The following is a 25,046-nucleotide window of genomic DNA, read 5'->3' on the forward strand; positions in this document are numbered from 1 at the left end:
TGGCTCCATCCCTCCATCTTTTCTCCCTGCAGAATATGTCTCTAACAGGCTGGTTCCAATCCGTGTAAGCCACTTTTCCTGACAGATGTCTCACAGCTTTTGTTGCCTCCAACATCTTGGAGTCTGTAGAGCGACCCAGGCTTCACTTCATCTCTCAGTATCTTCATGCAGGGACTCAGGATTAGGGTTGAGGTCCTTTGTGGTGCATGCTTGTGATTTCCCTGAGAGAGAATCTGATGGTCTTTCTTTATTGAGAAAGGGTACATATACAGCAGTAACCATTTGGTTTTGCCAAAGTAGTCAGGAAAGGGCCATATTCTCAGTCTGGAAAGGGTATCATCTAATTACACCTTTGTTTTTGCTGTCTCTTCTACCAGCTCTGTCTACTCTTCCTGGGTCTAATCTCTGCAGTGGTTGAGTAGTTTGTCTTGTGGGTTGGTGAAGATATCTGGAAATTTTAAGTTATATATAGTTTTAGCTATGAACTTCCTGTCTGAAGACTTATCTATTGTGATGGTTTGAATAGGAATGTCCCCAGTAGGTTCATGTTTGAATGCTTGTCCCATAGGGAGCTGCACTATGAGGAGATGTGGCCTTGTTGGAGTATCTGTGGCCATGTTGGAGGAAGTGTGTCATTGTGTAGGTGGGCTTTGAGGTTTTAATAGATGTTCAAGCTGTGCCCAGTGTGGACACAGTCTCCTGCTGCTGCTTACTGATCAAGATGTAGAACTCTCACCTCCTTCTCCAGCACTATGTCTGCCTGGATGCTGCCATGCTTCCCACCATGATGATAATAGACTGAGAGTCTGAAATTGTAAGTCAGCCCAATGAAATGTTTTCCTTATAAAAGTTTCCTTGGTCATGGTGTCTCTTCACAGTAATAAAACTCTAAGATACCTACTCACCCACTTTCTTTTGCACAGGGAGCCTGTTCCATCAGTTTCTGTCCCCACCCCCAAATCATTTATTTATTTAATTTTATTTTCCGTTTTTTGATTCCAAATAACCTCTTTCTGAGTTTTAATTCACCCAATCTAGATTCTTGCCTTTCTGATCATTTTAGCACTTGTCTTTGTTTATTGGGTATTACTCCCCAATTTTTTCTTAATTTTGAGTCTTCTTATGGTCACATTTGTGTATGTTTATCCCCACAGCAAATTGTTCCCAATATGTATGTCAGTAGTACATTTTTTTTTAACCTTGGCAACTGGCTGATACACGATTAGCATTTAAGATCTCTGTTCATACGTCACTGCTTGATTGCCTGGTTTAGATGATTTCACTTTGTTTCTCTGGGGCCAGGACTCTTAATGTATGTGCATATTAGCACTCTTCAGTCCTTAGTGTAGTTCCTTGTTATGTAGACAAAAGCTGGAGCTACATTTTCATTACTGTGGCATTGTATTGTCTCTGTGATGATTGAATCATTCAGGAGAGGTTTGTTAAGTTAAAATTAAGTACTAATCAACCAAAATAGTTGCATTGCTTAATGAGGGCAGATCATGCTGTTTGTTTGTGTGTTTGTTTATTCATTCATTCATTCATTTATTTTTTGTGACAGAGTTTCTCTGTGTAGCCCTGGCTGTCCTGGAACTCACTCTGTAGACCAGGCTGGCCTCCAACTCAGAAATCCACCGCCTCTGTCTCGAAAGTGCTAAGATTAAAGGCATGTGCCACCACTGCCTGGCTGGGTCATACTGTTTATAATTACCAATTTTGCTGGTAAATGTTACTTTAGAGTGGATCCTAGTACAGTTTTTGGAGTTAGTCTCTAGAATATGCAAAATTTTCTTCAATGTATCTTGGCAAATTTAATTTCTTAGACTTTGGTTACATACAATCTGAGAAGCTAAGAATGTTAAAACAAAACAAAACAAAATCACTGCTTTTTAAATCACTAGTTAAGAAACTCCTTAATTCTCTATAGTACCTTACTCACATGGGAGGAAGTGAAGGAGGAAAAGATTGCAGTAATTACTACTTTAATTTTTATTATTTGCTCTTATTATTTGGTGTCTTTGTTTTCCTTTGGTGTTTGGTTTTTGACTTAGTGGTCCTTTCTGATTTTTTTATTAGTAGGGAGGGGCTGACTGCACAAAGACCCTTGGCTTTTGTGGTTTTGAGCCCTCTGAGTCTTTTGTCTGGGCTATAGCCTGCAGCACGTGTATTGATCACCTGTGTACAGCCCAGTGCAGCATCCCTCCAAGATAGAGCCAAGTACAGCAGGGGGAACCTGGCTCTTTCACCTTGTTGAGACAGAATCAAGGTGAGACTTGAACATGACCTCCAGCAGTCACTGGAGTCCAGGGATCCAGTGATGGCATGGGGAGAGTGATAGTGGGTGAGTGAGAAAGTGGGGTAGAAGAAGAGGGGCCTGGCCCTGGGCCTGTTTAACTGAGAGCTGGCCAATCCAACCCAAGGGCCACATTTGCCTTAAGCACCTGCAGTCCCGCAGGACTGTAAGACTGGTTCCCATGATGTGTTTCTCTCCCAGGTAGTCTATTGGCAAGCTGGCATGTGGGCAGGGTGTGTGCTTCCTTTTATCAGGTCAGTGTGGCATAGGTTAAGGACTTAGGTTTTAAATCTAAGGCAATCCAGTTCAGTCTTGGCTTCATGTATTTGAATGATCTCTTTAACCTCTGAACCCCAGTTACTCCATCTGAAAAGTGGCAAGACTAATACTTCTTCGAGCATTCTATGAAGTTTAAAAACTAGCACGGTCCTCGGACACATAGTAAGCCCCGAATGGCAGCTGCTGTTGTCAGGGCCAAACAAGAACTGTAGGTGTCCTGTGTCCTGAGATCACAGAGGACCAGCTGGACCTTGGCCCAAACCCCTCCACTCTCAGGCCTCCTTTCCCATCCTGTGGATAAGATCTGAGCTGGCAGACACTGGCAGGAGGACCTGCTGTCCAGGATGCGTCCATGCCCGAATGGTAAGTCACTGGCTGCATCCCTGCCTGCACTGTGATTATAGGGTACTGAGAGAGCTGCACCCCCTGTTAAAAGTGAGGCACCAAAAGGAACCAGAGCTTTTCTTCTCTGAGCCTGTCTATTGTGTCTCTCTCAGCTCCCCCACTCCCCTCCTCCTCAGTCTTAAGAACGAAAGAAATAAATAAAGAAAGAAAGAAAGAAAGAAAGAAAGAAAGAAAGAAAGAAAGAAAGGAAAAAAGAAAGAAAGAAAAGAAATGGAAGAGATGAAGGGCTGTCAGCACCCTATCACAACACGGGCTCCACCCATCGGAGCCCTCCCTCAGTGCAGTCTGTGAACACTCTCCCTGTCTGATGCTTCCCTCAGAAGAGAACCACCGAAGTGACCACCCCATTGTACACTGCTGTGGTCGGAGTCTCCTTCCCCAAGCATCCCTTGGGTCATGTCATACTGCCACCCTGGAACCTTCAGAGGGTCCTGGTAGCTTGTTTTCAGGCTCCTCAGTGTAGCACAAGGCTCTTCAGAATTTGACCTTGGCCTACCTTTGCCTCGTAGACATATGTTTCCAAGTAGCAGCCAAGTCTCTGTTTCCTGCATGGGTCTGGATATTACCTGCCTTTGTGCCTTAGGTCACATGGCCCATTAGCTTGGAAAGCCTTTATCCTGGTGGGATTAGAGCCATTCTGCAGGGATTACTTGAAGTGCCAACTCTTCCAAAAACTGCATCTTGCCCAGGAAATTATCCTGCCTCACCTGGCAAACAAGAAATTCAGAAATAATGTTGAATTTGCTCATAGAGCCTCCTCTGTCACTGTGAGTGCCTGCAGAACTTAAAAAACAGCAGTATGAGCTGCCTGACTTGCATGTGGGGAGCCTACCTGAGGCATGGTGGAACAGCTGCTTGGCCCTAACCACTGGGGTAGACATCACTTGGGGGGTGCTTCTTCTTGTTCAAAGTAGAGAATGGGAAATCAAAGTGGCTGGATGCTTTTAACTGGTATCAGGGGGTTCAGAGGGCTTGTCTTCTCTGAATCTTTTGAGGAACACATCAATCCTCACCTCAGCTCAGTGGAGGCCTTCAGGCTTGGCATCCTGTTTGGCCTTCTCCCTGGCACTTTCTATTGGTCCAGGTTAGCCATATAGGGCCTCATTACAGCCTAAATGAAGAAAGCAAGTGAAGTGCAGAGTTGGAACAAGGGACACCTATTCTACATCTCAGTGAAAAAGCCAGGGCATCTGGGGTCTCTGCTGATCAGGGAATAACCTTCAGCCTAGCTATCCCCTCTAAGAAAATCAAGATGGTAGGTAATGGAAACCACCTCCAGGCCTGCCTGCCTTCATTCACTGATGCAGAAAAATGTGCAGACGCCCCTGCCGCTGCCCCTCCCATACATGTAGAGGTCTGTTCTTGGCTGTGGAAATGTGGCAGGGAACCGGACAGACACACATTTGCCCTTCTGAAGGTAGTTTCTAGTCGGTTGATATCATAAACTGTTTCTGTAGTAAAAAGCCGTGTTCCCTTGTGTTTGGGGAATAAGTGGATTGGAGAAAGCAGAAGGTGGTGAGAGTGTGCTGGGGACATTCTAGAGAAGGAGACATCTGAATGAAGGTTAAGAGGCAGGCAAGTTGGCCGTGTGGAGATCTGAGGAGAGAATACTCAGGTAGACTGAACACCTAGGCTGAATTCAGGCTCTGAAGTAAGAGAACAGAATGGGTGGCTGGCCAGAGCAAGGAGCGTGGGAAGAGAGGGAGGGAGGAAGAGATCGATGGATTTTTGTAAGAACTTCATCTTTTACTCTGGGGCCATGGGAGGCTGTAGGGTTTTGCCCAGAGCACTGACTTGGCCTGCCTCATGGGACAGGATTACTGCAGTTGTCTCTCTGGGGTTCATGGTCTCTCTGAGGACGCCCCAGCAGACTGAGAAAGCTCCCTGCCCTGTTTTCCCTGTGCCTTATTCAGCCTCCATCACTAAGCCCCAAATTCTAACCACTGAGACTTTTACTGGGGGTGTGGTGGGGCTGGAGGGCCCTGGATGGGGCTGGGTTTGTTACAGTGTTTTGCTGAAGTCTGCTTAGATGGCCAATTGAGAGCTTCATAGTGGTAAGTAATCAGGGAATTTGCCAGCTGGTGTTAATGGGTTGTTTGCAATTGGCCATGGTGGCGTCGCTAAGCATTGTGGGTCAGGGCTTTCCCCTTGGGCTGGTTGGTAAGCACTTAGTATTTATTGCAGTTTTATTATTTCTACTCTGCTGGGCCATGGTTTTGGAAGACAGGGCCTGTCTTTGCTTTCACTTGGCAAAGTGTCTGTGCTCATAGTCTGTGAAGTGTGGAGGAAAAGGGAGCTCTAGATGGAGGTGATGAAGGTGGTGTTCGGGGCAAGCATCTTCTGTTATGTTTCCCAGGATAGATGGGCTGTGTGTGTCCCCTGAGGTTGCAGTTGATGTGGAAATTCCATGATTGTCCGAGCTTGGTAATCCTGAGGGAGGAGGATCGCTTCCTCTCACTCCAGCTTCTCTCCTTTCCTTTGTTCCTCTCTGTGTGTGCAGGATGTGTGTGAAGTACAGCTCCATGCGGGCCAGCCTTGCACACAGAAGCATAGCCTCACATAACACTGTTCTCAGAAAAAAGCTGCTAGCTCTGTTGTAGAATTCAGGAGAGGTAGAATCCACCTGCTATACAAACTCATTTCTCATTCAGAACTTGGGATGCGTTCCTGGCTCATCTCGCAGGGGTCTGGTGTGAGGATCAGATAGGATCAGAAGTATGAAAGTCCGTTAATGAGAACGAATCCTAAGAAATGTTGCTTTTATGCCAGGCCATGGTGGCGCAGGCCTTTAATAGTGCTAAGGCAGCACTTGGGAGGCAGAGGCAGGGGGATGATGGTGATGGAATAATAATCAATAATTGATGCCAATCAATAATCAATAATCAATGATGGTAATCAATAATTATCAATGCTAACTGATAACCAATAATGGTCAATAATTGATGGCACACACCTTTAATCCCAGCACTTGGGAGGCAGAGGCAGGGGAATTTCTGAGTTCAAGACCAGCCTGGTCTACAGAGTGAGTTCCAGGACAGCCAAGGCTACACAGAGAAACCCTGTCTCGAAAAACAAAAACAAAACAAAACAAAACAAAACAAAACAAAAAACCAAAATCAAAAACAAACAAAAAAAAAAACCCAAAACCAAAATCCAAAACCAAAACCAAAAAACAGAATCAAAAGAAATGTTGCTTTTGCCTGTGCCATCACTGCGCTGAAACTCCCTCCCTCCCCAGCCATGTTCCTCCTGACAGAACATTGTGTCAGCCTCCCCGCACAAGCCACTGTCATGTAGCCTTCTTCCCCTGTGAGCAGGACCTCTCAGCACTCACAGTGGACAGCAGACGTCCACTCTTTCCCGAGACACTGACTGAGCCAGGGATGTTCCCCGATGACCCAAGGTGGCCAACCCAGGGTGGGCGCTCTGTGGGTGCTGAGGAACTCTAGTTCTCTAGTGGAGTGTGAGTGGCTGTTCTGAAGGGCAGTGTCTTCTAGTACATAGGAAAACTCCCAGATCATCTGTCCTTCATGATCATACTCAGCTTCATTACATGGATAAGAAAATATAAGTGTGCTCGCTCACTCACTCAGTCACTCACTCACTCACTCAGTCAGTCACTCACTCACTTATTCATTCATTCACCCAATGCCCTGTGCTCAGAGAACTACAAGTCTCCTGCCGGGGTCGTCTGGATAGCAGCTAAGGCCCTGCTTCTTCTGTCTGGCCCTCAGTCTCAGTGTGCTTGCTTCAAGCCCATCTCTTCAGGAGATGGGTGGGGTGTGGGTGCCTTTTTCAAGGCTTTTGTCCTTTGCAGGCCTGGGGAGGAGTAGGAGTAGGAGGAGTAGGAGGAAGAGGAGGAGAAGGAGGAGGGAGGTGCCGGTCCCTGTTGGGTCCAACCAACCATGGGTGTGGCTGCCATTTTCTCTGGCAACTGTAGGGAAGGGGCGGAGCAGGTGTGCACTGGAGTCTGGTCTTGCTGGGATATTAGAAGACCTCTTGAGACTAGAGCTTGAGAAATGAGTAATGCACAGCCACCTGGACACACTGAGGCTCACAGAGTCCAGGAAGGGCATTTGAGCTTTTTTATAGTTTCTGAAGATGGCTGAATCTGGAGGTGGCTATAGATGCATGGCCTGCAGAGGAGGCCAAGATGGTAGGGAGGCATCCATTGAGGTAAAGGCACAACAGGCAGGCAGTGGGCAGTACTGTGGGTGTCACAGACATGGATGATGACTCTGCTCTGGGGCAATGATGCTCAGCACATGGCAGGGTGAGGAGAAGCCCAGGCAGAGGCAGTAACAGGGAGGGAGCTGGAGGCAGTGTGTGTGTGCCTGTGCCTTCAGAGTGGCGTGTGCATACAGAACGTGCATCCTGGGCATGTGTGGAGGAGGCGTAGCCTACTGGGTCATGGTTGGGCAGATGTCCAATTTGATTGGGCCACAACTGGGATAAATTTCTGTTGACTCAATCTAAAACTTTGGAAAGATTTTCTAGAACGGCTCGAGGTTTCAAGCGCTGTTTGACCTGAGGAAAACTCTTAGGAGATCTTGGGAGGACTGAGTGCTTTCAGGATACACTTCCAGCTGGAGGCACCTTCACTGACTTGAGCCAGCCTGAAGAGGGAGGAGAGAAAGAACCAAAGGACAGTTCTCAGACATGCAACAGGGAGGCCCACGCTTATGGACACCGTTAGCCCTCCAGTGGAGATGAGTACCTCTGATGGTTTCTGAGCAAAGCAGACATCAGGGTACATTTCCATCTTCTTATCTGTAGAGCATTGCTAAGTGCTTCTTCTGTTCTGTCTCCTCCAGGCGACTCCAGCACCATCCCTATAGCCTCCAGGCACAGTAGAGGGAACCAGGGACAAGGGACAGGAGACAGGAGACCCTGAAGTCTGCAGAATGTCCCAGCTGCAAGTGAGTCATGATAGTATGTATAATATAGAACTTCGAGGGAGAGAGCCACTCTCTAGAAGATGCAGCCTACCCTGGTTTGTGATGTGAACTAAACAATTAATTCATCCCTTCTTAGAACTATGAGCCCTCCCTCTGAGGCAAACCTTATTTGTTTTCCTCATTAGTTTTAGGAAACACACACATACACAGCAGATTTTAAAAAAACGTATCTTTAAACTCCCTTTCCTTCCCTCCCTCCTTGCTCACATCCCCCCTTACTGTGTAGCCAAGCATGGCCTAGAAATCATTGTTTTGACCTAGCTTCCCAAGAGCTGGGATAACTGGAGTAGTGTGTGCCCAGCTTCACTTAGCTCCCCACTCTCCACCTCTTCAGTCATTGTTAGCCTCTATTGTGAATGCAAATTGCAGCTGTGTTTTTGTTTCCTTAGCAAATAGGGGAGTGGCCCCTGTGTAGGGAGTCTCCAGGTAGACTTCTGGAAGGTGGGCCTCTGGTAGCCACCACTCACTCACTCACTCACTCACTCACTCACTCACTCACTCAGAAGGAGGTTGCTTGACAGTACTTCTATAGCCAAAGATGCCAAATGTAAAGTTTAGGACCTGGGCCAACAACCTGCCCTCTACAGTGGTTGCCCAGCCTGCTTATTTCTGGCCACCACAAGCAGCACCTTGGTCTCCCCTCTAGTCTGCTTTCATGGCTAAGCTCGGGGCTGTGAGATTCTACAACATCCTGTCACATACAGGAGTGGCCATCTTGAGCCAGAAGGTATACACCTGGTGAAGAAAGCATGTGAGACTGAGCCCGGTCTCACCTGGAGCCTAGGAAGTTCTGTAGAGGCACAGAGCACTTGGTATTTCCTGGGAAGCCCTTGTCTCCTGGCTGCTAGTCAGATCTGGAATGCTGGATTCTCACATTTACTTTTCTTGCCCTTCTTTAAGAATTTAAGAATTCTGTACTTGTACTCTTTTCTTTTTTCATGCAGAGAGGCCCTCAAGGCAGACTGTGCCTTCAGGCTCTTCTGGACCTGATAGGATGCAGAGGATTGAGGAGACTGGGAGAGTAGCTTCTCAAATTGGAGATATAAAATACTGCAGCAGCCAGTGCTAACCTTTCACTGTCTCTCTCTTCCCCCTGCTGCCAGGCACAGCTTTCCAGGCCCCACATAAGTAACTAAGCCCCAAGGTGGCCACAGGCTCCAACTTTCACAAAGTACTCAAAGTAGTTTGCAAAGTAACCCCTGTTCTCACCCAGTCATGTCCCCTCAACTGCTTCCTGAGTGGGCCACATTCAGGACCTTCCCCTAACCACTTCAAAAAGCTCTGGTCCAAGGCAGGGCCACAGGGCAGCTTCCAGCTCAGCCTGCTGTGTGGGCTCTGCATCACTCTGTTGGACTTCCATGGGTACAAGTAGAGCCAGGATAGAAGGCTGGTTTCCAGAGCTAGCTAGCTGGTGAGCTCCTGGGACCCCTGGGTGTCCTATCCATCCTGGTGTCTATGCTCAGGAGCCTGCCTATAGTGACCTGTTACTAGTGGAAGGTTTCCTTGAGGGGATGGGTGTGATTGCACTCCATCTGCTTTTGTTCTAAGACAGGGTAAAGTCCCTCTCTTCCTCATTGCATTCTTCTGCACTTCCCTCTCTCCATCCTTTATTACCACCCTTTGCTGATTATCTGTCCAGAGTACCACCCCAGCCATCTTCCTCCCTGTTCTCCTAATTCAGCATCCTTTTACCTAATAACCCCAGCCCTAACCCAAATCGGGACATGCTACCTCAGGCTCCGTCTTGCGCCTTTTCTGTTAAACTGGAAGACTGCCAAGGGCAGCAAGTGTTTAAAATCCAAGAGAGGAGGACACTGGACTTGGAAAGCTACCCAAGCCAACCATTTCCCTTTCCATAAAACAGAGCGGTCACCACACCTATATGGTAGGGTCAGCCTGGTGAATGTAAGAGTTGATGAATTGCATTTTCCCTTATTAGTCTGATAGTGGCTCAGCCCAGGTGTCACAGTAGACTTCACTGTAGCATTGATAAGCATGACCAGGGGGAGCAGGGCCATGACATTGGACAGCCAGCTTCTCTTATCTGCCCATTAGCATCTGGCTGTCTGGTCCCAAACTCTGGAGGTATATATTCATTTCTAATGAGCCACAATGATGGAGCAGTCCAGGGGCCAGGGGATACTGGTGTGACCAGTGCAAGTATGAACTAGGGCGAAGACATGGGAAAAAATTAACAAGGTAGGGGCTAGCATGGGGACCCTTGGGGACACCTCATTCCACCTGAGATATAATGGTACCATGTTGTGTTCAGACCCTGTCTGCTCTGACTGGTCTCACCCCTGTTGGTTCACTTCACACATAACAAACCTGGGTATCCTGGCCTCCACACTGACAGGAGGAATGGTTGTCATCCAGGCACGAGTTGCCAGGGGAAAGCAGCTCTCCTGACTCTAGTCCAGCTGGTGGGTGCCCTCACCAGAAGTAATGTTCTAAGAGATAAGTTGTAACCCTGCATCCTGGAGGTGAGGCTGAAGAGGACAGGAGGTGTTAGCTTTCCTGGTCAGACTGCTTGGTATTCTCACAGGACCCAGCTCTTTGTTTTTTTTTTTTTTTTTTTTTTTTTTTTTTTTTTTTTTTTTTTTTTTTTCTGTAGATCCTAGGACCATTGATCCCCAAAGGAGAGATGTTAGTGGTGGTTGTTCACACAGAGCTTTGCTGCTGGGTTCTCTCCTTCAAAAGGGACCCAAAAGAGTCAAAACAGATCTCAGAGTTATCACCTCTATGGTGGGGTGGGGCAAGTGAAGGTGAAGTCCCCCTTAATTAGAATCACTGTCCCCCACTCTGCACAGCCACAGCCATCTGAGTCTATCTGTGCCTCCAGTGACTTCTTCCACTAAGTAGATTTTGTGCTACCCAGAGGGCACATAGTAACACTCTGTGTTTCCTCAAGGGCTCCTTCCCCCTTGGAGCCCAGGTTGAGGGTTCCAGGGTCAACATCTCCACTCCTAGGAAGTACTTCATCAATCTAGCCATCCCTATGGAGTGCCTTCCAGAGCCTAAGCTCCTTGTTAGATGCTGGGAGCCTGGTAAAAGTTAGCTCCCACACTGATTCATTGCACAAAGGAGAGATTCGGTCTCTGCTCCCCCCCTTCCCCCACACACCTTGCAGTCTTTTAGTTTTTATCTTTTGCCATGACCTGGTGGCCCCAGGTCAGCAATGCAGACTCCTGCATAGCCCAGGGTAGGCTGTCTTCATTGTAGTGCTTTACAAGAGGACCAAGGGGTTTTTTAGATGTTCCCCTGGCAGGCTTTTCTCCAGTCTTTTCTCTGACCTCAGCTCTGAGAGGACCTGGGTGTGACCAAAAGCATTGCTACCTTGCTCTACTGCTGGCAAAAGCAGTGCCCCACTTGAACCGCCTGCACCTTGAAGCCCGCTGCCCCACTGGGGAACACGGAGGCAGAGTTTGCACAGCTGCAGGAGTCTCTCTGAGCAGTGAGTGCCTGTGCACATGGAGGGGGCAGGGCGGGCGGCGCACCCCTCAGAGGCCAGAGGGCGCTTTCCTACACTTTTCATCTCTGCCACAGTTTCTCTATCTGTGCGCAGTAGGCATCCCCACGTGTGCAAAAGCGTGGTGTGTGTGTGTGTGTGTGTGTGTGTGTGTGTGTGTGTGTGTAAAGGTACCTCTTAAGACCATGTGCCCCAGGCTAGCCAGGCCTGATGTTCATAGGGGGGCGGAGGCCAGCCTGGTAGTGGCTGCTGGTTTTTTTTCTTCCAGCCTTTTCTCCTAGCCCTATCTTCTGGCTTCCTTGGGTTCTTGGTGTCTCCAGTTCTCTTCATCTGCTCGCTGCCCTTGCTGGGGCAAGAGACCAGTGCTTTCCCATTGAGGTATTAGTTCATCCCAGCCACTGAGCCCGCGACATTTAGCAGGGCTCTGGCACACAAGTTTAGGCACACAAGCAGACCGCTAATGCTAGTAAAGATATTGTGTCACTGGGGAAGGGAGTAGCTCCCCTATTGGAACCAGACAAACCTTGACCCCATTGGTTGGATGCAAAGCAGGGGGTGGGGCACAGAGATTGGTGAAGGGGCCCTAGGCAATTTCAGAGTCAAGAGTCAGGGCTAGGATTTAGCAGGGCGAGCCCAGTGGTTGCAGCTGCAGCGGTTCCCGAGGCTTTCTGCCCTCGACCCACCTGGGCAGCCCAGAGCCGGCAGAGGCTCCTCAAAGTCACAGAGCAAAGGAGGCCTAGTGCCCGCAAGGTGGTGGGTCCCAGGGTGGAAGAGGCAGTTAAATTGCCTATTTTCTTCTCTCCAAAGAAGCCTAGTTATGTAGGGGAGCCCACTCCCCAAGCATGCTTATAGCGGTGCCGAAGAGCCCTCCAGGGCCAGCCGGCTAAGGCTGGGAGTGAGGCGAGTCCCAGAGACAGTGAACCCCCAGAGGTGGTTGCTCTGCTAATGCTTTAGGGTGCAGAGAGGGGGCGTGCGAAGCTCCAAAGCCCACTTGCTCAGAACCTGTCCGCTATCGGGGTGCCCCCTCCATCCCACTCTTGGAGCAATGTACCCCTCCCGCCCCTTGTGCCCCCAGGGAATGAAATCAAGTAGCAAGGATTCTTCGATCCACCGAAGTCCATCTTTGGACAGCAAGGGCTTGGGCTCGGACTTTGTCAAATCGTCCACCTCTGGCCACCTGTTCGACCGTGTCTTCATTGCTGGCACCTTCTGAGGCACCGCTGCTTTGCGGATCAGATCTGCACGGAGGCTGACATTAAGACTGACAAGTACAATGTGCCCAAAGGCAGCAAGTATGTGGGTTTTACCTGGACCTGTCCTTTGTGTTCCTCCTAGAATTTAAAAAGTGCAGCTTGGCCAGGGGCTATCTCAGCTGCTTGAAGCACACAATGTTCCTCTTCAATGTAATATTCTGGGTAAGTCCTTACCGTTGAGTCTTCTGTTGCTCCATCTCCTTGCTTTCCACACTATGAATGTCCTCTACTTCTGCCTTGCACTATCTTACCCTTCTCTGCCCAAAGGTAAGTGCTTTTAAAAATTGCAGCACCCTCCCAACACCTGCAGCTTTCTTTTCCCTTTTCCCTCTTGTTTATGGCTGAATGGAGGCTTCAACTTGTCAGTCTTCCTGGAGAGACATGGTCTCCTAGAAAGATGGCAAAGTTTGCCACTGCCTCCTTCTCCTAAGGAAAGGCACACTGAAGTACCTGCACTAGGAAACCTGCATCTGTGGGTGTGAGTCAGATCGCGCAGCTGTGCCTCTGTGTTGGTGGGGGACAGTGAGGGTGGTTTCTGAGTTTTTCTATTGCTCCTGAAAGCAGGTACAGTCTGTAGCATGGTGGGAGTGGGATGGGGGTGTGGAGGTCACAGTCTCCTGCTCACTTAAGGGGCTCCCAGGAAGAGGAGGAAGCAAGGATACAGGATGGGGGTCGGCAGGCTACTGCTTTTGAGGGATTGCTGTGGACTGGGCAGCCAGCAGTCTGGCAACACTTTTCCAGGCTCCAGGAGGCTCCAGGATGAGAAAAAGACAAAGGGAGATGAATTTTTCTAGAGGAAGTATCAATGGATGGGCTGGCTTGGAAATATCCTGTTTTATGTGTGATACTGGTGACTGTGCATGCACAAGTGCTTCCTAGTTACACAAACTGGATGAAAACTTAATTCATATCTGCTTCTTTTGTCCTCACTACTGCCTCCCCCCGTCTCTCTTCACCACACCTCAGACTACTCAGCACAGATGTTTAGCTCATCCCCAGTCTCCATCCTGCCACTGGCTCGAGGCCCTTAGCTGCGAAGCCTGGTCTAGCAGGAGCCTGGGTGCAGGAGAAAGACATCCTCAGGGAGGCTGAATGACAGTCGTGTGCGTCTCCTGTGGAGTGATCAGGATTTTAAGAAAAACTTTTGGGTGTGTGTGTGTGTGGAGAGGGCAACTTTTCTGGAGAAGGAAAAGGAAGCTCTAGGCTTCGAAGGAAGAAGTGTGAGTCTCATCTGCCTTCTGTTCTTTGTTAGAGTCTTGTGTGACCTTGGGTGACTCATGTGTCCCTTAAGATTGGGGCTTCTTCTCCAGTCCAGGCTGTTAGGATGTATGGTCTTCTTCTCGGTCCTTACTGTCTTAGCTCTGTGATACCCTGGGGGTCAAGGAGGCACCTGAGTGCATCTTTTTTTATTTTTTGTTTTTTTCCTGTGAGACTGGTCTGATGTTAGGTGGGTATTTTCATAGTTGGGGGTAGGGTACTGAGGGGGGTCAGGGAGAGGGGCACTGTAATGATTAGTGTTACAGGTCACATGGTTGGTGTTTTAGGAAAGCTGGGTCAGGTATTCTGATTCACTTTCTGGTGACAAGAACCATTGGGATGTTAAGAAGTATTCTGTCACTGTGTTGTGGGACGAGGCCTTATACTCTTTCCATTCCTTTGCCAGGATCTGTGTCCACCAAGTACTTCTGTGTGTTTCCCTGGTGTCTTGGTCTATACAAGTGCTGTCATGTTTGTTGTTTCCTCCAACCTTCTCCTTCCTGTTTCACAGTTTCATCCTACCGTTTTGGTTTGCCCACTGCACACATATTAATTATATAAAGACCCTGGGCATAGATGTTTAGTGCCTTCTGACCAGTGACTATCACTCAGCAGCCTGGGCTCCTGGCCACTCTCATCTCACCACCTGCTGGCCACAGGTGGTATAACTGCCTGTGATGCCTTCAGAATGATTCTAGCTTGGTTTGGGGCAGGGGGGACTCTTTGTAGGCCATGGTCTGTGTCATGCACACAGCATGGATCTGGAATATGTTTACAATAAATCAAATACATTTATCTTTTCTACAAGCATGGCAGCAGTTTGTTGGTGCACCTGCCCTTTCTAGTGTGAGGTTAGAAGTTAGAGATCTTACAACCTGCTCCTGATTAGAACTCTTCCCTGGAAGAGAAGAGAATTTTACTATCCCACTACCTGTTCTAATTACTTAGTATTTTCAGAATTCCTATGGCAAAACACAAACTAGATCAAGTCGAGTTTCAGTGACACATTTCTTAAATACCACTACCACATGACATGCTGAAGGCGGGTGTGGATCTTAGGAAGAATGGGGATTCTAGCAGAAGGGGGATGGTTCCCCATGTACTTGCCAGTGCTTTCTGGGAATTGGACAGATGAGGGGATAGTGGGCGGGTCCCCATGCTGAACTTAGGTGAGCACCTCCTCTAGACAGGTGACCCTCAGCTTGATGGAGGGTGGAGCAGGTAAAAGTGCTGAAGGAGTGTAGACAGCATGGTAGGAAGAGCTTAGCCCAGATTCAAAGCTAACTCACTGGGACCAAAGGAGCAGGCACATGTCAGTGGGGGAGGGGAAGACCAGCACAGGGGGGGAAAAGGCAGCATGGCTCTAAAGCCAGATTACTCACCACAACAGCTTGCAGCCAAGTTACACAGCAAGACCTGTCCTGGTGGCCTTCATCAAATACACACACACACACACACACACACACACACACACACACGCACGCACACACGCACACACACACATGCACGCACACACACAAGAGACATATTGAAGAGTTTATCACCGTCTTCCCCTTGCCTGGATCCCAGTCTCACCTGCTCACCTAGCTCCTATCAAAATCCAAGGGCAACTTGCTTAGCTTTGCTCTCTCTGTAGCTGGTCTCTACTCAGCAGTAACCAGCAGGCATGAGATGCTGCAGTGGCCTTACCTAGCATCTCTGGTACCAGGACACACACATCTTTTTACATGTTAACTACCCATTCTTTTCTATTTTGGATCAGGTCTACTTTTCTATCTATTCATTTTTTTTTCCATTGTGGGGGCATTCATTACTTTTTAGCTTTATGTTTGTGTACTAATTTTTGTCAGCAGTTGAATGCACTACCAACACTGTTTATAGCTTCCAGTTTGAAATTTTGTTTGTTTTTATTTTAATTGTGGAGTCTTTAGATACACAAAAAACAAAATTGTTGTATTTTTGTTTTTTGTTTTTTGATTTTGGTTAAATGGGACTTTCTCTGTTATTTCATGGTGCCCTCACATCCTAATAATTCTATGTTGCCTGTTATAACATGGGCACTCAGGAACTGCTGACTTACGTGAGGAGGAGCTTCTATGTTTCTCAAAGATTTTATTCATGTATTTAAGACCTGAATACATGTGGATTATTATTCATGTTTGACACAGGACAGAACTCGAATTTTTACCTCCTGTGTATTCTAGCTTCATTGATTAGATATCTTTCTTCTACAGATACATGCTACTACCTAGGTTTTCATATGTGCCTGGGTCTTTTTTGGTGTGTTTCTTTAGCTTTCTAAGTCTCGATGGCAAGGCAAGTCTCTAGTTTTTCAAGAGTGTTTGGCCTTTCTTGGCCCCTTGTTCTTCTGCATAAAAACTGGAGTCAGTTTAAATAGTTTTTACCTGAAATCAGTCAGTACCCTTTCCTTGGCATTTTAATTAGCTGTTCTTTAACTGAGTGTGTTTATCAACTGTGGAGGATTTCATCTCTGTATATATTTGTGAATGTGAATTTTGTAAATTGTATCCAAGTCTTTCAATCCATTAATTGTTCATATTCCTTTACATACTAAATCATCTTTAATATCAGGGGTTGTTTTGTGATATTTGAAGGTCTTACCCACCATTTGTTAAGCAAAGACTTGTGAACTTTTCTCCACTTTGCCTAATCCCCAGGGCTTGCCTACTCTACCTGTACTGAGTACATATGGAAGTCAGAGGGAACCCATAGCAACCCTTGGCATGTTATGGTGATGGAGGGCATTACCATGCCACTTGATTGGGTTTCATGTGGGTCGCTGCCTGGTCGACTTACCTGCTCCGGTACCTAATGGGAATATCCAGGGCTATCTCATTTAGCCTCTGAGGAGATGAGGGCCTGAGGAGGAGGGATTTTGCCTTGGGTCACTAGGTTAGCAGTGGTGGAGCTGAGATATGAACTCAGTCTGTTGAACCTTAAAAAGCCCACATTCTTTCTTTGACCTTGTCTGGGAGGTCATCCTGATGTAACTCTTCTCCCCATTCAGCTTCTAGTTGTGCTTATCTTGGGTCTGTGCTGGACAATGGGTGGTCCTGTAGTGACAGGGGCGGTTTGTACACATGTGGTATGATTCAGTTGACAGCTTGTTTTCTCCTTCTCCCAGCCCAAGTTCCAGAAAGTGGGATAAAAAATTGCCACATGTGTCCTTTAGGGACTTTCATAGTTGTCAGTTGTATGCAGTATAAGCTTCACAAGACACTTTGTGCTTCTTTATGAGAATATTCAAGACAAAAAAAAAGTACTGCTTTCCTGTCTCCCCATGGCACAACTGCATGTCAGTTACCTCAGTACAGTGGGATTTACTATCAGAGGTGTTTAGTGTTTGCTTTTGTGTTTTTGCCTATGACCCCTGCTCCCACTGCTAACATTTACCTACTTGCCTTTTCAAGAGCTTAGGTTTGTCTTACAACTTAATTTTTCTCGCTCATAGCAGTTCAGTGAATGTGTGTTGGTTCATAGCTGGACAGTGGGCTACACAGTAGTGGTAGGCATGGGACATGGTCTGCTATGAGCCACACCCTTTAAGTAGCCATTTGGACTCATTGGAGGAGAGATTTTTCTGGGGGTAGGACACCTCTGGACTCAAACTGGCATACCCTTTAGCCAATGGGATCCCCTTAGACATTCTCTTTGGGTCTCATCCTCCAGAGATTTGCCTGCATATTCTATCCAGCCACATGCACTTTTGGGTTCTAGAAAGTACCACTGCCTCCACTACTTCATTTCCAGAGCTATTGACTCTGCTGGGCAGGCTGTTGGACTGACTATTACAGTAGGGAGCTGTAACTGTTGTTTATTGTCTTGCCTTTTCTTGGTTGATTAGGATGAGTACATGGCTGCCAAGATCCAGACGATGGATGAGCAGTTCTGCTATGCAGTAGGATGGGATGCTGTCTGAAATATTTAGTGGAATACAGAGGTTGAGTATATTTTACTATTTTGGTGTCTAACTTTATTGTGAACTTTTTAGGATTAAGAAAAAATTTGTTTTAATTCTCAATTATTTATAGCCCGTATTGTTTCCTTTTCTGGTGTTGTAAAAAAAAAAAAAAAAATACTATGAGAAAGGCAGTTTATGGAAGAGATTATTTTGGCTTGTGTTTCCAGAAGGATGAGACCATCATGGCAGGGAGCTGAGAGATCACATGTTAAACCCCAAACATGAACAGAGAGAGTGAACTGGAATTGAGGCTAGTCTACATACTATCCTCAGAGCCTGCCTCTAGTGAGGTGTAGCCTGTTAAGTCACCACCAGGGTTCAGATATTTGAGCCTATGGTAGACATTCTCATTCAATCCACTACAGTCCACTCCCAGGCCCTAAAGGCTCAAAGGCCATTGTGACAATGCAAAGTGTCTTTAATCCTACTTCAGAAGCCCCCTTAGTCTTCCACAGTCTCATTAAAACCCTGTGAGTTAGAATAGAGAATTAAATTCAGCATCCAATGGCACAGATATACATTACTATTCCTAAGAGGAGGAATGGGGGCATAGTCAGAAAATCCTGGACCCAACAAGACTGATAATGCAGCATGTAATGACTGAATCCCCAGCTCAGCAATTCCCAGCTGTGGGCCATGACCCATCTGAAACCAGATATTTACATGATAATTTATGACAGTAGCAAAATGACAGTCATGAAGTAGCCACGAAAATAATTTTATAGTTGGGGGTCACCACAACACAAGGAACTGTATTAAAGGGATACAGCATTAGGAAGGTTGAAACCCAGTTCTCTAGCTTAATATCTGATATCTAAGGGCTTAGATGGCTCCATCCCTCCATCTTTTCTGCCTACAGAATATATTTCTTTTTTTTTATTTTTTATTTTTTATTTTTTATCTTTTTTCGAGACAGGGTTTCTCTGTGTAGCCCTGGCTGTCCTGGAACTCACTCTGTAGACCAGGCTGGCCTTGACAGGCATAAATCTGCCTACCTTTGCCTCCCAAGTGCTGGGATTAAAAGTGTGTGCCATCAATTATTGATCCTTATTGGTTATCAATTAGTATTGATTTTTTGATTACCGTTTATTGATTATTGATTGGTATCTATTATTGATTGTTATTCCATCACCATCATCCCCCTGCCTCTGCCTCCCAAGTGCTGGGATTAACAGCGTGCGCCACCACCACCCAGCACTATTTTAATTTTTAATATTTGGTCTTATTTTTTGGTGTCTTTGTTTTTCTCTGGTGTTTGGTTTAGGACTTAGTGGCCGTTTCTGTGGTCCTTTCCAATTCTTTTACTGGTAGGGAGGGGCTGACAGCACATAGACCCTTGTTCTTTTGTGGTTGTCAGCCCTCTGATCTGTTGTCTGGGCTGTAGCCTGCAGTGTATTGATCTTAGGCAGCCTGCAGTGTAACCATTTGTAAGAGCTGGTTTGGCTGTCCTGTGCCCTCTTTAGAAGTGTGTGAAGGTTGGGGTGTGGGGGGAGAATATAGGAAATCAGAAAGGGTGCACGAAAAGGTTGACTTAGGGCCCAGATGCCTAGATCAGCTCTTTGTGTCTGTGAGAAAGCTTTGGAAAGATAGCTGCTGTCTTTTTAGATGCTGATCTCCAGTTGTGAAGGCTGCTTTTCTGGCATCCTTGACTTTGTGTCCCTGGTTTTTCTGTCAGGGAACCCCAACTATGTTGTGACATTGGCGCCACCTTGTGTCCCAACTCAGGGTTGGGAAGCTACCTCTGGTTGCCTAGCTTTGCTTGGAGCTTGGGGAGGGAGCCTCTCAGTCAGCTCTCTGTAAACCCCTTAGACTCATTGCATGCTTAATTTCCACCCTGGTGCAGCTTTAGAGTGAAGCCCTAGTTGTTTATTTTGTGGGGAATGGGGGCTGGATTTTCATCTCAGCATAGTTCAGTTCTAAGCTGGACATAAGGTGCGCCAATTTGTTGTTAAATTTTCCAACCCTAATACCCCATATAAATGACACACAATCCAAATATTGTAATTATAAGTCATATGTCAAGATTGGGCAAATCTAATACAATACTGACTTATTTCCCAATGCTAAGACTCCTTATTAATTGTGGTTTCTCCCGGCCAGGTGGTTCTGGTTCATAGTGGCTTCCTTCTCCCTTTTTCCTTCTCTCTTTTTCTTCCTCTGCCTGCCACCCCTTTTTGAGCCTCCAGTCCCACCTTTCCCCACAACTATTCAATCACAGGCTCTGTTACTTTTATTGACAAATTAAAATAGAGAGAACATTCACATGGCATCACCTAAGTACATGATGGTCTGCTTGTGGGGTCTGACTTTTTAGTACAAATCCAAATAATGTTAGTTATTTAAATGTGTGGTTTACTATATTTCTGACACAGCTGTTTTCCACATGTGCATTTGTCTAGTCTGCTGTAGCAGCATAGAACACGTATTGTTAATGGTGTATATTCTTGACAGTAATACATGCATTTTTGTTGGATATGCTACTGTTGATTATCTAAAGGGTCATAATGGTTTTCACAGGAAAGCTAATTGTCAGAATTTTGTTTTGTTTTTTGAGTCAGGGTTTTTTGTATTGCCCTCAGTGTCCTGTAACTCACTTTGTAGACCAGGCTGCCCTGGAACTCACAGAGATCTGCCTGCCCTCTATCTCTGAGTGCTGGGGTTTAAGTCTTGCACCTGGCTTGATATTTTTAATACTTACATCATTTTGTTAACTTTTGAGAGTTTGGTGAGGGCTAGTAAAATTTGCACTTTTTTAAATATATTTAAGTGGATCTTCACTTCCTGCTCTGTCCTTTATCTTATCAGTCAGGCTTCCTCTGATTTGGGACTAAATCGGCTTTCTTTAATTTTTTTTCCAGTTTGTGTTCTTCTTTCACTGGCCTTTTATGAGAGTTGGATGTACTCAAAATTGGCTGTCATGGTGCATGAAAGATTCAGCCAGAGCCTAAGACAAGTAGATACGAGTGGGGATTTTTTTTATTGTTTTTGCATCTATCCTCTATGATTTTTCTATGTAGTCAGACCATCATTACCAAGAAGTCAAGTTGGCACTAGGGTGAGGACCTTAAGACAACATCTGGTAAGGCTGTAGTCTGACCCGCAGTCTGCAGTGGGAAATATAATTAGAGTAACTCTGTAGACAGACATTTGAAAGAATGAATAACTAGTATAGTCCAGTTTTGGGTATTGTTACTCATATATCTTTATAAAGAAATAAAAATTTTTTATTAATGTTACTTAAGCAGATTTTGAACTTATTAATGCTACTAAAAAGAAAAACAAAAAACAAACAGGTAGCATAGCCAGGACGTGAATTTAGTATAGCATTGTCATAAATCCTGCGTTTATAAGCCTTCTACCATATATTTGTAGCATCTAAATACACATTTTTGTGTTACTTGTTCAAGTGTTGTCATTTTTCCCATAAAACTTTTTACTGAGTTAATCCTGCTTACTTGCTTCTTACATCATACCATCTGGAATAGTAGTAAGCCAGTGTTGCGGCCCGAGCTGCCCCACGCTTGAGGGCCAAAATGTTGCAGACTGCCCTGTCAATTTTTGAACCTACTCTGCCAAAAGCCTTGGGGGCTAAACTGCTAGAACCTTCACTGCCCCAGCTGCTCAGGTCTGCGTGTCAGGGTTCAGCAAGAGAGAGAGGACAGACTCGAAGAATGGAGACCAGACAGAGTGTGACTCAATCCTGTTTATTCTTCAGTCTCTCTTCCTAGTCCAAGTCCCAAGTCTTGAGTCCCTAGTCCATAGTCCATAGTCCCTAGTGCCTCCAAGTTCCAAGTTTCTTTCAAGTGCTAAGTGCCTAATGTCTAATGCTTAATTCTCTGTTCTTCCTCCAAGTGCCAAGTACCTAATAACTAATAATTCTTCTTCTGAGTTCTCTAGTCCAAGTGTCTTCTTCCTCAATGCCTAATTCCTGCTCTGCCGAATTCCTACCCATAATCTAACTCATAATTGTACTCCAAGTTGTACTCTCCTAATTCCTACTCTTAATAATAATTTCTTCTGTCTGCCTCTCGCCTTTTCTATGTCTCACTTCTAAGCCATGCCTCTAAGTCACACCTTTAAGCCATGCCCTTAGGTCTTGTCTCTAAATCTTATTTCTAAGTCACGCCCTTAAGTCACACACCTTCAATCTCACACACCCAAGAAAAGATCCTGGGTATCTAAACCAAGATATTACCAGAGTGTGCTCAGCTGTTAGAAGCTGATGTAATCAAGCCTCTTGTCAAGGTATATGGCTCAAGATGGCTGCAAGGATGATAGTCACCTTCCATCGGCTCCCCACAAGCCAGCTGGTTTGTGGCTGAATACAGGACTTCAATCCTATATGTGGTCGTATAGGGTTTAATGTGTTAGAAAATGGCTTCTATAAAAAGCAAATGTAAAACCAGGAGCAGATGCTCAGGAAAAAGTATTGTTCCTTTTATGAAAAACATATGTTATTCACATAGCAAATAAATGACAACTCCTATGTTAGAGATGATAGGGTCTAGTTAATCTTGTAGAGAAAGTTACAGACCACAAGTGGATAAGCTTGTGTGTGCTTGTAATTTCAGTACTTGATAAATGTCAGTAGAAGGCCATGGAAGTAGTAGGAAATTTAGACCCTGTTTTGAAAATAGATGAAAAACAACAAAGAAAATGTACATGTCTATAGTTTGGACAAGAATTATCTTTTGAACAAACAAATGTCTATGGTTTAGCTTTCTAGTACTTAGAAGGGAAACAGTAAGTAACAGAGAATTTGTATTTTAAGCTTTCAAGTCAGATACATTAACTTAAATTCTTTTATTCTTTAGAAATCACATAATTAAGAAGATTGAGACAGAAAATAAAGGGAAAGCAAATGGGCTGAGCACCTGGATTGTTTTCACCTGATACGTATAAAAGAAAACCCTTGAGGTTTGTTATAGTATATGAGATATTTACATACTCTGCATATCTATGTGTGTGCATGTATGGATGGATGTAGTATACAGGTGAGATTATCTAGTTACACTGGCGTATTTTCTGGATATGAGGAATAGGAAACCAAATTTTCTAAAAATGATTAGTAAGTTATTGTTTAATCAAATGGCTGCCAGAAACTTGAAATTTATATAACATATTAGTTTTAAGTTCTATAGAAACTTCTTGTCTGTTCTCTGTTTTCTTATTACAGTGAGCTGCACAGCTCTCCTAAGACAACGGAGATGGACTGCACCTCCCTCACCATTTTTTTTTTTTTTTTTTTTGGAGACAGGGTTTCTCTATAGCCCTGGCTGTCCTGGAACTCACTCTGTAGACCAGGCTGGCCTCGAACTCAGAAATCTGCCTGTCTCTGCCTCCTAAGTGCTGGGATTAAAGGCGTGTGCCACCACTGCCCGGCCTCCCTCACCATTTGTATACTTGGTGACCCCAGGGACTGTGTGGTACAAGATAATAAGATGGTTTACATTTATTAAAATACTTTGAGTTTATTGTGACATGTTTTTATCTTAACTATTGCTGAAGAGTTAAATAAAAAAGAATTTTACTAGTTTTTGTACTAAATATAGAAAAAATTTTCAGTTCATGTAGGTGTTTGAAACTTAAAAATTTGTACCTGAAAATAATAGAAGCCATATTTCCTTAATAAAGTTTAAGGAAAATAAATTTTAACATAATGATTAAATCTTATTTTAATTCAGATACACCAGATTCATCAGTAAGGTAGACTTCAGGTTCTAAACAAAGATATTGAATTGAGTCTTTCTTTCAAAAGCTAAAATTGCTTCCTGTAGTTATAAAGGCAGGTATGGAGAAGCTAAGTGAGTTCTAGTTCTTAATGGATCGTCAATTCTTATATATTTATAGAAAGATTAGTGTTGCAAGTTAATTCTATGACTTCCACATATTAAATACATATTATGAAAGGAAATAATTTTAGCCTGAGTTCTTCATTTTTACTACTATGTAAATAATTTTAAATAACATAATAGTCCCTAATGATAGAGCCTCCAGTAAAAACAGAAACAAAACAAAAAACAAACAAAAAAGGTATTGTCATATTTATTTTCTTTCAGGTATAAAAAAGTAAGAAATTAAAAGCTGCTGGGCGGTGGTGGTGCACACCTTTAATCCCAGCACTTGGGAGGCAGAGACAGGTGGATTTCTGAGTTAGAGGCCAGCCTTGTCTACAAGAGTGTGTTCCAGGACACCCAGGGCTACACAGAGAAACCCTGTCTCGAAAAATATAAAACAAAACAAAACAAATTAAAAGCTACATTTTCTTTCTTTTTGTATTTTAATGACATTGGTGGAAGCCTTATTTGTTCAGTCTTCCCTTTACAAAAAAAAACAAAAAACAAAAAAACAAAAAAACCTTTCCTCTAAACTGTCCTTGACTGCATTTCTGGGCCGTCCATCTCTGTAGGACCCCAAGGGCTGCTGTTCTCTGGCTGAGACTTTCTGTGTGCTGCTGTCTGCTAAGTAACATTCTGCAGTTTTTTCTAAGAACAAAACATCCTTCCCAGCCCTTGAGAGGCAGAGGCAGGGGGATGACGGCGATGGAATAATGATCAATAATCAATACCAATTAGTGAATGGTAATCAATAATTATCAATACTAATTGATAACGAATAATGATCAATAATTGATGGCACAGCCCTTTAATCCCAGCACTCAGGAGGCAGAGGCAGGCGGTTTTCTGAGTTCCAGAACAGCCTGGTCTACACAGAGAAACCCTGTGTCAAAAAAACAAAACAAAACAAACAAACAAACAAAAAACAAACAAACAAAAAAAACCTAAAACCAAACCAAAACAAAAGAACAAAACATCCTGTTGCAGGATGATGCCCCAGGAAGGGAATTTATACTTGACATCCTATTGCCCCCCAGTTGCATTCCTGTTTTTTTTCCTATGGCACCTACCTTCCTCGCCTCCCTCGCCTAGGGGTGCCAGCTCCGGTGTTGGCCATCGGGACACTGGTGTCGATGCGCCGACGCAAGCTCCCCTCAGTTCCGCCTCCCCCTAGGAACCCGGCTGTGTCGTGGGTCGCTCCACCCTGCAGGTCCTTGGGCCCCTCCACTCCCGACAGTCCCCCGGCTCGTCGCCCCCTCTCGATACCTCGGTCTCCCTTCCTGCGCGCCCGGTCTTCTTCCACTCTCTGACCG

General features: G+C 45.3%; 1 long non-coding RNA gene across 2 annotated transcripts; it reads left to right on the forward strand.

Annotated features, from left to right (window-relative positions):
* The first annotated feature begins 355 nt into the window (after positions 1 to 355).
* LOC143433788 (uncharacterized) lies at positions 356 to 7,890 on the forward strand. 2 transcript variants are annotated; one of them, XR_013070065.1, is made up of 3 exons: positions 356 to 814; positions 2,651 to 2,935; positions 7,792 to 7,890. It is a non-coding gene; the product is annotated as an uncharacterized LOC143433788 (long non-coding RNA). The 2 variants fall into 2 exon arrangements; XR_013070066.1 differs by lacking the exon at positions 356 to 814 and adding an exon at positions 827 to 2,266.
* Positions 7,891 to 25,046: the final 17,156 nt, after the last annotated feature.

The sequence above is a fragment of the Arvicanthis niloticus genome, assembly GCF_011762505.2.
Source record: "Arvicanthis niloticus isolate mArvNil1 chromosome Y unlocalized genomic scaffold, mArvNil1.pat.X SUPER_Y_unloc_2, whole genome shotgun sequence".
Taxonomy (NCBI): Eukaryota; Metazoa; Chordata; class Mammalia; order Rodentia; family Muridae; genus Arvicanthis; species Arvicanthis niloticus.